Source organism: Boleophthalmus pectinirostris, unplaced genomic scaffold (assembly GCF_026225935.1).
Source record: "Boleophthalmus pectinirostris isolate CB_2022bp ecotype Guang Dong unplaced genomic scaffold, ASM2622593v1 HiC_scaffold_8, whole genome shotgun sequence".
Taxonomy (NCBI): Eukaryota; Metazoa; Chordata; class Actinopteri; order Gobiiformes; family Gobiidae; genus Boleophthalmus; species Boleophthalmus pectinirostris.
The window spans coordinates 17076472-17090409 of NW_026571515.1; the positions used below are offsets into that span (position 1 = coordinate 17076472).

At 38.0% G+C, this 13938-nt stretch overlaps 1 protein-coding gene across 1 annotated transcript in view; it reads left to right on the plus strand.

The window, feature by feature from the left end:
- The window catches only part of arhgef19 (Rho guanine nucleotide exchange factor (GEF) 19), a 38662-nt gene that overhangs the window by 502 nt on the left and 24222 nt on the right, over positions 1–13938 (plus strand). The window lies entirely within an intron of this gene.

Genomic DNA, 13938 nt, shown 5'->3' on the forward strand with positions numbered 1-13938 from the left:
AAACCATAAAAGGTTTAAATAATCACTTCTATGACGCATTATAGATGCAAACTAACTGCTTAAGTTTCATTTTGCTGTTTTTTTTTTAATTGATTTTTTAACAATATTGTGCATTTAGATTAGATTTTGTGGTTTAAATCTGCTCACATTTTTGTGTTAGTGGCATAAATTGGTTTTAATATTATTGTTTATCATCTATATTTACTTTGGCAATATATTGTGCTTCAAATTTTGATATGGTGATATGGTGGTTTGATATGTATAATTATATTCTGGGTATTTGTCAAAACATTTTAAAGGTGCACAGTGTAACTTTTCTCGTGGAGGGTCCGTCAGATTTCTTCATGGAGATGTTATTGCTTTGTCTGGAATCTTTCACAGTATGGTGCTAAACCTTTTTATCTTCATGGAGACCAAACCAGACCACGTTAAATGCCTGTTTTTCTAGGTATTTTTGAGCTATAAAATCATCTGTAATAGAAAAAATATAAAGTAGAGTCATAGTGTTGAAAATTCCAGGCAAAGCTGTGACATATCCATAGAAATAATCAGGTGACAGACCCCAAACTAAAAATTGTTTGATGAACTTTTATTATAACCTATTTTGTTAAATGGGGCAGTTCTGCTTTCTCTTCAACAGAAAGTAGTTTTAAAAGAGGAAACATTAGATTAGAAAATAACCGTAGCGATGGATCAATTGAAGCAAATCTTGAGACATCCAGGAGCAATCAGCAACTGACTCAGAACAACAACAAAAAAATGTAATAGGCCCAGTTGCAATGGTTTAAAATGCACTTGTAGACGCTTAAAGCTGCACTGTGTACATTTTTGCAGCACCATCACCTGCTTGTTTCTAGGGATATGTCATTGCACTGCCTGGAATGTTCCACAGTATGACATTAAACAGCTGTACCTTACATTTATTCACTTATAGGTGGTTTTATAGCTCAAAAATACTTAAAAACAGACATTCTGCCTGTGAGTGGGGTCGCCTTTCCACAGATCTGACCTGTAGCTTGGTCTGGTTTGGTCTCCATGAAGATAGAAAGGTTTAATGCCACCATACTGTGAAACATTCCAGACAAAGCAATAAAATCTCTATGGAGGAAAGCATCTGACAGACCCTCCACCAGAAAAGTTACAAAGTGCACCTTTAAGAAGCCTAAACATATTCCATAGATACACAGAATTAACAAATCTTGGCTTGCTCGTACAAAAACATGCATGCTGGATCTGACCCATTGCTGTTAAATTGACATTGTAATGAGCGTGGTCTCTTAGTTCTAGCCTGTAGCCTGTAGTTTTTCTCTTGGAAGAAACCGCCTCGTGCATTGCTAATGTTTCCAGCGGCTCCCAAGGCAGTCTCTGAAATGATTTTTTTTTTAATGCCATGGTTACAGTGGTGGGGCAGGTAAGTGCATGTCTGGAATATGAAGCATGAGTGTGTGTTAGAGAAATGTTCAGAGCTTTGGGATACAAGAGGATCTTCACACTTAAAGGTTACATTACACAAAATTTACTCTTGAGAGCTTTAAGCCGTGTTATACTGCTGTGACCTCCTCAAAAACATACCTGAAGCTGTGTTTTGTTTAATTCACACATGTTTGAGTAATGCTTTATTATTAGTTTGTCCATAAAGCTCAAAATGCACTGTTCCACCTTGTGATGTCATGATGCAGTAGTTTTTAACTTAACAGCTCCTTTTACCTTTAGTTCAGTAGAGATTCATGGTCAAATCAAGAGCAAAAATTCTCCAAATTATACTAGCGAAGGTGTATGGAATTTAAAAACACTTCTTGTATTACACATGACATCACAAGGTGGAACAGAGTGTTTTCTGTTTGAGAGAAGAACTCAGCTGCAGGGTTTGTGTGTTAAACATGTGTGAATGAAACAAAACACAACTCCAGGTGTGTCTGTGATGAGGAAAACAGAGTAATACGGGCTCTTTAACTTCTAAGGTGAAGTGTTCGCTACTTGCTTGTCGCCATGGAGATCTTTGGATTTGTTTGCTTGGAATTTTTCACAGTATGGCTTTAAACATGTCTGCCTTGCATTTGTTCAATTACAGGTGTTTTATAGCTCAAAGATAACTTTAAAAACATGAATTCTTACCATGTGCACATCTTGCTTCTCCATAGATCTGACCATTGTCCCATCTTCACCATGATTACCAAGTTTACTTCCATACTGTGCACCTTTAATTTTAATCTCATTTGCAATGAATTGCGGTGAAATTAAAAAACAAATAAATTCACCTATGTGTTGAGTGAAAAGAGGGTTTGCTTTGTCGTTAATGATTATAATAGCTTTCTTCCTCGTTCCATTTGGCAGTATATAAACAATGTTAAATACACATGATTTCAATTATAAACCACATAATCCCTAACAAAGCATAGTGTAGCCCTTTTTCCTACATAGAAAAGTCATAAAAACCTAAGTGTCTTTCTTTATTGAGTTTCAAATTACAGTAATTACTTGAGAAGTTAAAGTATACTCAATATAAAAGGTATTTAGAACACCTTTTTATTACAATTTAAATGGCCGTATTACTGTATTTTCTGATCTATGCTATAATGTTGTTTCACGGACAAAAGATAAAAAGTAGCTGTTAATTTGGAAACTACCACTTTATGACATCACAAGGTGGAAAAGAGCATTTTGAGCTTTGGAGATGTAGACGAACTAATATTAAAAAGTTACTCAAACATGTGTGAATGAAACAAAACACTCCAGGTATGTTTTTGCTGAGGTAACAACATTATAACATGGCTAAAAGAGTCAGTTTGCACAATATAGGACCTGTAACTCGACCAGGTTAACATTTTGGGCATGTTTTGTAAGTTATTCTAAAGTGTTGTGTTCTGAAGGTGTGACTGTCTGACGTGACGGCTGCTGGACTGGGGATGACTCAGGATGTTATGTGGGTCTGTCTGTGGAGCATGAGTGAGGAGGCTCTGTATTTTGTCTGGAGCAGTTAGATAGCTGATGTTGTTACTCTTGCAAGGGACTTTCTGGGTTTTGTATGTAGTGCTGTGTCTGAGTCTCACACCTGTTATTTGTGTAGTCAGCATGACCCAGGACTTTGGACTGATTTACAGCATTGGAGATCTCCTGATATGATAGGATCATAACTATAGCATTGTTGAAATAGTCCCTGTATTCATATTACAGTGGCCCAGTATTGAGTTTAGACATCAGCACACAGGAGGGTGACACTACTGGTGCTTCTTTGACCACACAGCAGATCTGCACCCTGTCCGGAGAGTCCCATCTCTTCACCTGCCCCTCACCTGCCCCTCACCTGCCCCAGCCTGCCCCCTTTTGTGCGTGTGAGATGCCACACCTTGTCTGTGCCCTCCACAAGCCACCATCAGTCTGCCAATGGTATGCAAATCCTGGCAGTGGGCACAGTGTTGTTCTTTGGGGGCTAACGACTATACTACATGTATTTACACGTGCATGTGTACTCATGTACATTCTGGGCTCACGTATAATGATCCTCGTTGGGAGTGCCCTATGCCAGTCTACAGGCACGCTTAAATCCAGTCAGCGAAGACTGACCCCGACAACCTGGCCCGTATTGGGTCACTATAGGTGTCATCACTAATAATAGGTTGTGTAGAAAAAGTAGTGTTTCTGATATGTTTTGTGGAGTCACTTTCTTGCCTCTCTGGCTCTTAGCCTAAATAGCAGTGGCTCTAATAACCCATAATGGAAGCCTTTGCTTTCGCACGTGTAGACCCAGTTTCTTTGTTTGCCTCCTGCCTCGGCTTAGTGGTCAATTTGAGAGGAATGAGCTCCGGAGTCATTCAGGGAATGTGGAAAAGTGTCTCTGTGTGTCACAGAGTCCTGTTTGGGGGAAGGGCCACTATTAGGTGGACTTGAACTTCTAACTTTAAAAATCTAATAAAATGGACCACCTAGTGAAGCACATACCTGAGCCTGTAGGTAATAGGTACACACAAATGTGCATTGTCTCTAAACAGGTGAGCAGAAGCTCTCTCAATAACCTATGGCTAGTAATGTCTGACCTGAAACCTTCTACAAAAAAACTCAGTAATACAGAAAACACACCAGCCAGGGCACTGCATTTTACTGTATATAGAAGAAAACTCTTGTCCTTCTCAAGGCAGGATGTTTTGCTTACTGTAATTTCTATAACTACTATTAGTATATAATAAATACTATAACACAAAAATATATTTAAAAAAAAATGTTAGCAGTTAGTTGCATTTAAACCTTGAAAGTGCCATAACAACGCCTAGATAGCATGCACATGAAGTCATTTGGTTAACTAAATCATTAACCAATGTAACCTTGTAGTAACCAGTGTTGTAAAAAAGAGTAAGTTCTAAAACAGAGCTCTTGTGCTGCATTGTCGCTGAAGACAAAACAACATGTGTCATTAAACAAATAAGAGAAGAGGTTTTTGGTGGTTAAAGTAGTACAGGTTTTATTAGTTTGCATGGAGTATTTGAAGGTTAAAGCGGGCATAAAGTCTTCGTAGCCTGAGGCCATGGGTGCACACCTGTCTCATACTGAGGCTCCCAGGACCTGGTCCGACCAGTGTGACTTTCACGTTCGCGAGATAATATGATTCTGAGCGCTCTCGCAGACCAGGTGTTCCTCCTCCATACACAGCCGCAGAGGCCTCTTCAGTACAGCTCCTGAGATACCTCTCCCCTGACAACAGCGCTGCTTTCACTGTGAGCTCGTGAACACTTTATAGCTGTAGCTCTGGGCCAAAGCTGATGTGTTTTTGGAGACCTGCCGTGTGGTCAGCTCATAAGGTGTGAGCCGCTCTGGGCCTATCACATTTCACAACAACAAACTCTGGATGGACGGCTTGTCTAAACCTGTCCAGATAATAAAGGCAAATGCTAAAACGGACACAAAAGGAGCTTCAATTTGCTAAAAAAAAAAAAAAAAAAAAAGCTTAAAGTTCCTGTATTAAACAAAATGTAATCTTGTTTTAAACCATGTTATAATGTTGTTATCTGTTGTTGTTATGCTGATGTCATCAAGTCGTAGTTTTCAAGGTAACAGCTACATTTTACCTTTTACATTTTGTTCATTAGAAATTGGCAGTTCCAGAGCTCAAATTATCCAAATGATTCTAGTGAAGGCGTATGTAGTTTAAAAACACAGTTGAGCACTTCCTCTATTACAACATGACATCACGAAGTGGAACAGAGCGTTTTCAGTTTGAGAGAAGAACTCAGCCTAAATATGCAGGGTTTGTGTGTTAAATGTGTGTGAATGAAATAAAACACAACTCCAGGTATGTTTGTGATGAGGAAACAACATTGTAACATAGATTAAGAAATCCCGTAACATGCACCCTTTAAATAGAACTGAATATAAGTTACCATAAATTACTTACAAGAGAATTAATGCTGCAGCTAATTCACACAAAAGATAAATGTAGGTCAAACTGTAGAGTTCAGGTATCAAGAGAGTGGTGATTGACATTTGTATTGGAAAAACGCACGCAAATGCTTCATGGGATTTCAGAAACAAAAGTAAAACATAACACCCTTGAGACATGCAGGCTAGAGAATGCAGGTTACTACACTGAAGATTTAATACTATTCATCTTACGGTGAATAGAGAAAAGAAAAGTACAAATTCTTCAAGTAAGTCCAAATTGTAAGGCAAGATTGACTCTAACTGGTCAGGTATTTCATCTGATCTTGAATAGAACCTGAAAACTACACACCACATATTATCATAATCCAGTTTTAATTTAATAATTCATCACCTTCACATAGATATTTGACTAGGATTTAATCTCATTTTGCCCTAATCCTTAAATACATTTATTCCACCCTTTGACAACAAAACGCTCTATTTTACCTTAAGCACCACTGCTCCTTCACCCACTTCACTGACAAAGAATGAGTTTGTGCGTAATTGCAGAAGACTTAGGCTGAGCTGTTGGATTGTGTCAGTAACCTCCCAACCTCCAGGATCATCTCTGATTTTCTGAGTACACAGTAAAACCTAGGAGAAGGTGCTGATTATGAGATTTGGGGATTTGAGGCATGTTAGATCTATGGCCTGAGCAGCTTATGGCAAAGATCACTATTAGACCAGGTTATTTCCATTGAGTCGTCAATAGCTTCTTTGTGAATTGTGTTGGTGGATGTCTATACTGTATGTCAGTCGTGGAAGAAGTATTCAGTTTTGTTAAGTAAAAGTACAGATACTGGAGCAAAAAAAACAAAGAACAAAACCTCAAGTTAAAGTAAAAGTATCACATGAAAACGTAATAAAGGTGTATTGTGTAACTTTTCAGCTGGAGGGTTTGTCATATGCTTTTCTCTGGAAATGTTATTGCTTTGTCTGGAATGTTTCACAGTATGGCATTAAACCTTTCTATCATCATGGAGACCAAACCAGACCAAGTTACATGTCAGATCTGTGGAGAGGTCACGCCGCTCACAGTCCGAATGCCTGTTTTATTTGTTTGTTTGTTTGTTTGTTTGTTTTTTTAGATATTTTTGAGTTATAAAACCACCTGTAATTGAATAAATGTAAGGTAGAGCTGTTTAATGTCATACTGTGGAACATTCCCCAACGAAAAAGTTACATGTTGCACCTTTACGTAAACGTACAGATATCAGAGCAAAAGTATCAGATGAAAAAATCGACTGAAGTTAAGGCATTGACGTATCTGTTTAAAGTCAAAGTATTTCGCAATTTTATATGTAAATGTTTGTTTGCTCAAACTACAGATGTGTTAAAAATAAACCCCTCAGCCTTTTCAGCAGGTCTCAAACAATAATTAAAAAGACTTTTACTTTAAATCTGTTAAAAAAGGACAGTAGAAAGTACAGATACATGCTCTCAAATGTAGTGAAGTAAAACTAAAACATATCCACTTAAAATGTACTAAAGTAAAGTAAAATTTCTTCTTAAGTATTTTAATATGTTTACTTTGTTACACTCCACCACTGCTGTATTTGTTGCTGTCTGGTTGCAGTTGTTTTGGTGCAGGGCCACTGGGGGAGGGTAGGTTAAAGGGCCAAACAGTCTTAGCGTTTACGCGTGACATGGTCGCCATTTTTGCAGGCTTCTAAATGAGGAATTGTTGTTTGTTCATTTGAGTGTGTGGGAATCCTACAGGTCTTTGAAGGCATCTCTACATCCTGTTGATTTCAATCAGAGCCACGTCAGCACTCACTCCTGTCACTGCTGTCCTGTGCTGGGGGCTGGCTGGTAATACAATAGTACAAGAATGAGAACTTTGCACATAAATTTCTTGAAACCTGTGCGTTGAGAGAGAGGGAGCAGCCCAAGGACATAGAGAAAAATCCCACGCACTGCCTTGCTTGCTTATTTGTGAGATTTATTACCACATATAATAATAAATCTAATAAATCTCACATTTTGCAGACATCAAGACAGTGTGTAGGATATTTCTCTATGTTCTTGGTAATACAGTAGTAAATAATAAAAATAATAAAGGTCCATTATTATGCAAAATGTACTCTTGTGAGCTTTGAGCCATGTTAAAATATTGTTACATCTTCAAAAGCATACCTGAAGTTGTGTTTTGTTTCATTCACACATTTATGAGTAACCCTTTATTTTTAGTATTCATCTCCAAAACTCAAAAGGCTCTCAAATTAACATCTCCTTTTAGCTTTTGTTCAGTAGAGACTGGCAACTCACAGGGTTGAAATGAATTGTCCACATGATTCTAGTGAACATGTATGGAGTTTAAAAACACAGTGGAGCTCTTCATGTATTACCACATGATATCACAAGGTGGAACAGAGTGTTTTCTGTTTGAGAGCTTAAATATGAAGGGTTTGCTTGTTAAACATTTGTGAATGGAACGAAACACAACTCCAGGTATGTTTTTGATGAGGAAACATTATAACAAATCAGAAAATACCATAATATGGGTGCTTTAATATTTACATACACATTTGGACAGTGTGTTTTGGGTTGTTCCAGTTTATTTTGTGTTTTGGTGTGTTCCTGTTGAGTTTTTAAAGGTTTCCATATACCAGAGGTCACATTCCTTTGGTTCAAGTTCACTCAAACAGTAAAGCATAGTTAAATTGTTGTGGAAAAGTACTGTGACTATTTGTATCGATTACTATACTTCTGTTGTATTTATTAGTAAATTCATATGGCTGCTACTGTAATTTCACTCTGATTATTTAATACAATTTAAATGGGACATATTGTGTAAAACTTACATTGAGGTTAACCATGTCATAACAGTTCCATCATTGTTGAGTTATATTTTTATTGACGATTGTGATGCAAGTGCTCAGAAAATTGTTGTTTACTTACTTGCCATTATTCAGAATATTGAGAGCATAGGTCTTCTTTTTTTCTTCTTCATTTTTGAATTATTAAGAGATTGTTGTTGTTTTTTTATTATCGTTATCGCAGATATACCTTACTACTCCTGCACTTTGCCTACCTGGCCAGTATGAGTGTGGCTGTGTGGTCGAAGGGAACCTACAACTGTCAAGCAATTTTCCAAAATAAGAAACCCAAAGTCGCTATAAAGCAACTTAGACTATGGGCTGGTGTCATAGACTGTATATATAAATGGACATAGCTAACCCTCTAGCTGCATTACAAATAGGAAGTGAGCATGGGGGTGCTTCTGGCTCGATCGACTTTACGTTGGAATATTGTTGCCCCTCTCTCTGTAATTGCTGCAGTGAGACTCATCATTTAGGTCTTTAAATGTTCATATTAACCCTGTCTACATGAACCTCTTTTTATTTGACTATTTTGTGGGTAAATAAACTTTGTTCCTATAACTGCTAGCCTGATGAGCTTCATTTAACTGCAGATGAAAGTTTTGGGTGCCGTCACACTCCCTTAGTCCGCTTCTTTATACAGTCTACAGCTGGTGTTGATGGTTGATGGGAGAATTGGGTTGTGTGTAAACACGTGGGCGTGCCTGCCTTCGCCGTAGCCTCGGGGCCCCTCACCTGTCTGTGTGGGCGGAGTCTGAGTCTGACCTGGATCCAGTCAACCGAGAACCACGTCCTGGCGTCTCTGATCAGGTGGAATACTGATTAGTGTGTCACTCCAGTGCAGGAATTCCTCTGCGGCTCGGTTTGTTTTGATTGAGTGACTCCTTGTCTTCTTTTTCTAGTTGAGATGAAGCGCATTAACATACCAGAGAGACAGGGCCCTGGCTCTCAACATGTGTCAGTCAACATCTGCTTAAGCTGCACTGTCATCATTTTTTACTCGTCAATTCAACGTGTAGCCTCGAGATGATTGAATGAAACTGAAAGCGTTTATTATCACAATTAACCTCAATGGAAGCAATCTCAGAAGGTGAAATGCTCTTGTTTTTTTAAGTGCTGCTTTTGACCTTAAAGGTGCCCTATGTATCTTTAGGGTTGGAGGTGGAGTGTTCCACAGTATGACATTAAACAGCTCTACCTTACATTTTTTCAATTACAAGTGTTTTCATAGCTCAAAAATGGCTTGGTGAATTCATAAAGATAGAAAGATTTAATGCCGTATTGTGAAACATTCTAGACAAAGTAATAACATTTCCGCGGAGAGAGACATTTCATGCACCCTCCACCAGAAATGTTGCACAATGCATCTTTAAATTGGTAAGTTCAAGTGTAATATTTTAAGTGTATCTTACTGACAAAACAAACTGAGATAAAAACCTGTTTAAAGATGCACTGGAACTTTTCTGGTGGAGGGTCCATTACTTTCGTGTCTCCTTGGTGATGTTACTGCTAAAAAAAAAAACACCTGTGACTGAATAAATATAAGACAGGTATGTTTAATGCCAAACTGTGGAACATCCCATGCAAAGAAATAACAGACCGTCCACTTTAGAAGCTAGAAGAATGTAAGAAAGCAAAAGATTATGTTTTGTTGGCTTGCCTTTTAATCAGAAGTTACTAGACAAAAACAAAAAGTTTCTTAAAGGTCCTATATTACACAAAATTAGCTCTTGTAAACTTTTAGCCATGTTATAATGTTCTTTCATCAAAAACATACCTGGAGTTGTGTTTTGTTTCATTCAGACATATTTGAGTAATCCTTTATTATTAGTTTGTCTACATTTCCAAAGTAAATATGCAGGATTTTTGTGTTAAACTTGTGTGAATGAAACTAAACACAACTCCACGTATATACCGTAGATCGAAAAATAGCACAATATGAACTTTTACCCACTGCACTGAGTTAGTTTTTTGTGATTATAATGAAAACTTGGGTTGAAACCTGTGAAATGTTTGTGCAGATTTCTTTCGCACTTCACACCATGTTGCTGTTTTGGCCTTGGCCTGAACAGGTAACACAAAGGTGAGTGTCTCCCAAACACAGCTGATACAACACCATTCTCCGGTGGGTCAGGGGGACTAAAGGGGGCAGTCCTGTTCCCGTACCAGGTCATAACCTAAAGTGGCTGAGCCTGTATGTTAAAATGTGATCGGATATAATCAATCATAGAATATATTAAGACAAGATTATGATTGATGCAAATTTTGAAACATCCAGGGAAAAGATATTATGAATGCGGTAAACTAAACCAACTTAGCTTTTGAAGAAAATAGATGACTTTCTGTAATCAAATGTACAATTTGTGTGTTCATTTTTGAGACTTGGCCACCACAGTTCAGTTATAATTTACTATAAATTATAATAATTTATAATTTAATAGTGTTTTAATATAATTCTTTAAGATATTTTTTGCAATTTTCTCTTGTCTGATTATATACTGTATAGGTTAATGTATGAATTATTCACCTTATTCTGGAAGTTTACCGCCATCATTCGGGTTGTATTATTTTTGTATGGAGCTGTTGAACTCAAAAGCAAATAATCAGCTTATTCGGACTAAATCTGTTTTAAAGCCTCCCAGATATTCGTAGCATTGTTGACTTGCTGGTGCGCTTGAAAAGTGAACATTTTAGACAGGTGAACCTAGTTTATATCATATTTTAGTGATGAAACTTTTCTAAAATTCTCCTTTTCACTTAATCACAAGTGCCACCATAAAAGAAGTGCAGTTTAAGGTGCACTGTGTAACTTTTCTTTTGGAAGGTCATCGGTTCGTCTCCATGGTAATGTGATTGCTGAAATGTCCCGTAGTATGACATTAAAAATCCACCTCCATGGAGTCAAAGATGTGACACTATTAGGCCAAGTTACTGGTCAGGTCTGTGGATAAGTGACTCTACTCTCAGTAAGAATGTTTTTCAAGACATTAAAATCCCCTGTAATTGAATAAATGCAAGTAATACTGTGTAATACTGTTGAACATTTCAGGCAAAGCAATAACTTGACAGATGATGATCATCCCCTCAAAAAGTTACATAGTCCACCTTTTAGTAGCATTTATAGTTTGTGGGACCAAATAAGTTCAATATCTAACTTCTTAACATATTGTTTTTTTTGTTTGTGAGTGGGGAGAAACATTCGGCAAACTGTAAAACTCACTACACCAAGGCTGGCACTGAGTTTGGTTTGTACTTGATATTTTTTCTTTGAGATAAACACTTTCTCTAATGCGTGTGCAGTGAAAGTCTGTTGTGGGTTTGTGGGTGGTCCCAGCATGAGGATTTCCATGAAGTGACGCGCTGTGATGTCATGTCTTGTGTGTCTGGACAAAGCTGCAGTCTTTGGTGCAGTGCAGGTAATTAGTGGGCCAATGTGACCCAGGCCGAGTGAGAGTCACAGGCAAACACCAGGTCCTCACGCCACACTGTGAGACCACTCCAGCCTGTCTGAGCAAACACCTTCGCTCAGACAGGCTTCAAAATGTCACTGCATAGAGAGAAGTTTAAGTTTTATACTCACTTCTGTTCTTAGTTAAGTAATTCAAGTAATTTATTGCAATTGTGATAATGATCAAGATCTACAATGCTTAAAGGGTCCATATTACACTATTTTCCAATCTGTGTTATAATGTTGTTTACTCATCAATAACATTTGGTTCAGTTCTGGTTTAGTCCTGGTTTAGTCTTATTGTAGTCCTGTTTTAGTCCTAGTTCAGTCCTGGTTTAGACCGCCTGGTTTAGTCCTGGTACAGTTCTGGTTCAGTCTGTGTACGGCCCAGAGGTCCGGCATCTTGATCGATGTTTCCTCAGCTCAATAAATAATGCCTGTGAAGTGATGACATATTTTTGAAAGTCGAGTCGCATCTGTGAATTTGTATTTGTGCTGAAGAAAGCATAATCGAAAATTTTTAATTTCGTGATTGTACTTGCTGTTGTAAGTTTTCAGTTCGTATTCTGATGGATAAAATGCAAACACATTTTACGTTCAACTGGACTCATTCGAGAGTTTACGAGTATTTATTTTATGCTCAACTGCAGCCAAATATGCACGGATTTCTTAGCCAAGCTGGCGCCACCTAGTGCCTCCACTCTATTTAATTTCTGTCCAGCGACTAGGGCAGGAATAAGAATACACTAGATGGTTTGCAAGAACCCCAAAAGTGCGAGTCTGGGCACCAGCCGATCAGCGAAGAGCCAAACATTCTGTGTTGATTGTTGAATGTTTGGTGAATTTTATCAAGGGGAAAGATGTTATTGCCCTTCTCCCTATGGGATTTGGGAAAAGCTTAATATAATAGTTAGCCCCATTACATTCGTCATAACCAAATAGCAGCAATTGGTTAAATTAAAAAAAGTACCTACTTACCGTTGAGCAAACAAATTCTAACACTGCGAGGTCAGACAAAGTGAATCTGCCTGATCAATCAGGCTACGCATTTCTATCCTATGCACTCAAATATTTTTGAAAGCTTTCTTACTCCATAGATTTCAGCCCTAGAATTGCCAATCTTTGCTGAACAAAAGGTAAAAGGAGCTGTTAACTTAAAAACTACCACTTCATGACATCACAAGGTGGACCAGAGTATTTTGAGCTTTGAAGATGTAGACATATTAATGATAAAGGATTATTCAGAAACAAAACACAATTCCAGGTATGTTTTTTGAGGAGGTAGCCACATTATAAAATGGCTTAAAACTCACAAGAGTACATTTTGAGTAATGTAGGACTTTTAATGTAAGAGTATTGCTGTAATACTTACTTACAATTTTCTACATTGACTTTTCTGTGTTTGTGGATCTTGATACAAAAAGCTTGACTCTGAGCACTAATAATAAGGCCTGTCACATTTAAACCATGGGCTGTGTAAAATATTATCACATACAAGAATTGCATAAAGGCTCTAGTGCCCTGGGCTGATTCCCCACTGATTGATTTATGTATGTACTTTGGCTTACCCTTCAGCTCATTAGTGGTTAGACAGGATAAACAGAATAAAATAAATTGATAGTAGGATAGTGTTGATACACCTGGGTGTGCGTGGGTGACTGGCCACAGCTGGCTCCCCTATGAAATAAACATGAAGGTGATTAGTTATCATAATTTCCTGTAATACCGCATTCACCACAGAGAGAGAGAGGAAGAAATAGAGAGAGGCTTCATTGATCCCGAGGGAAGAATTTTTTGCAAAATTTCCACTGTGCATCTCAGTGGCTTCTGTGTCTCAGTCAAAGATCTCAGTGCAGTTTGACAGGAGGACTGGTCAAGTAGGTCAGCAAATCTGGATCAGGGCAGTTTGAGGAGAGGAAGAGCCAAAAATGTCTTTCTTCTGTGTCCTGCAGCATCACAGCAGAGTCCAGAGGGCACCAGGTGAACACAACAGGAAAGGCCTCGCTCTTACTCCGCTTTGGTGTTTCGGTTGTTGATGAAATATTTTATTCCCTTAAAGTCTTTCCTCTTGAAGGCCTTGGAGTATTTGCTCTGGAAGGTCAAATATGTTGTAAAATGCCTGTAGCATCTCACATATTCATGGATACAGGAAAAACAAACAGCTCAGAGGGAATAACAAGTATTTAAAAAGTAAAATGTTTTGCTCCATCCAGCTGTTTTTCAATAGCTCTTGCTAGTTACATTGTTACTGGCCTG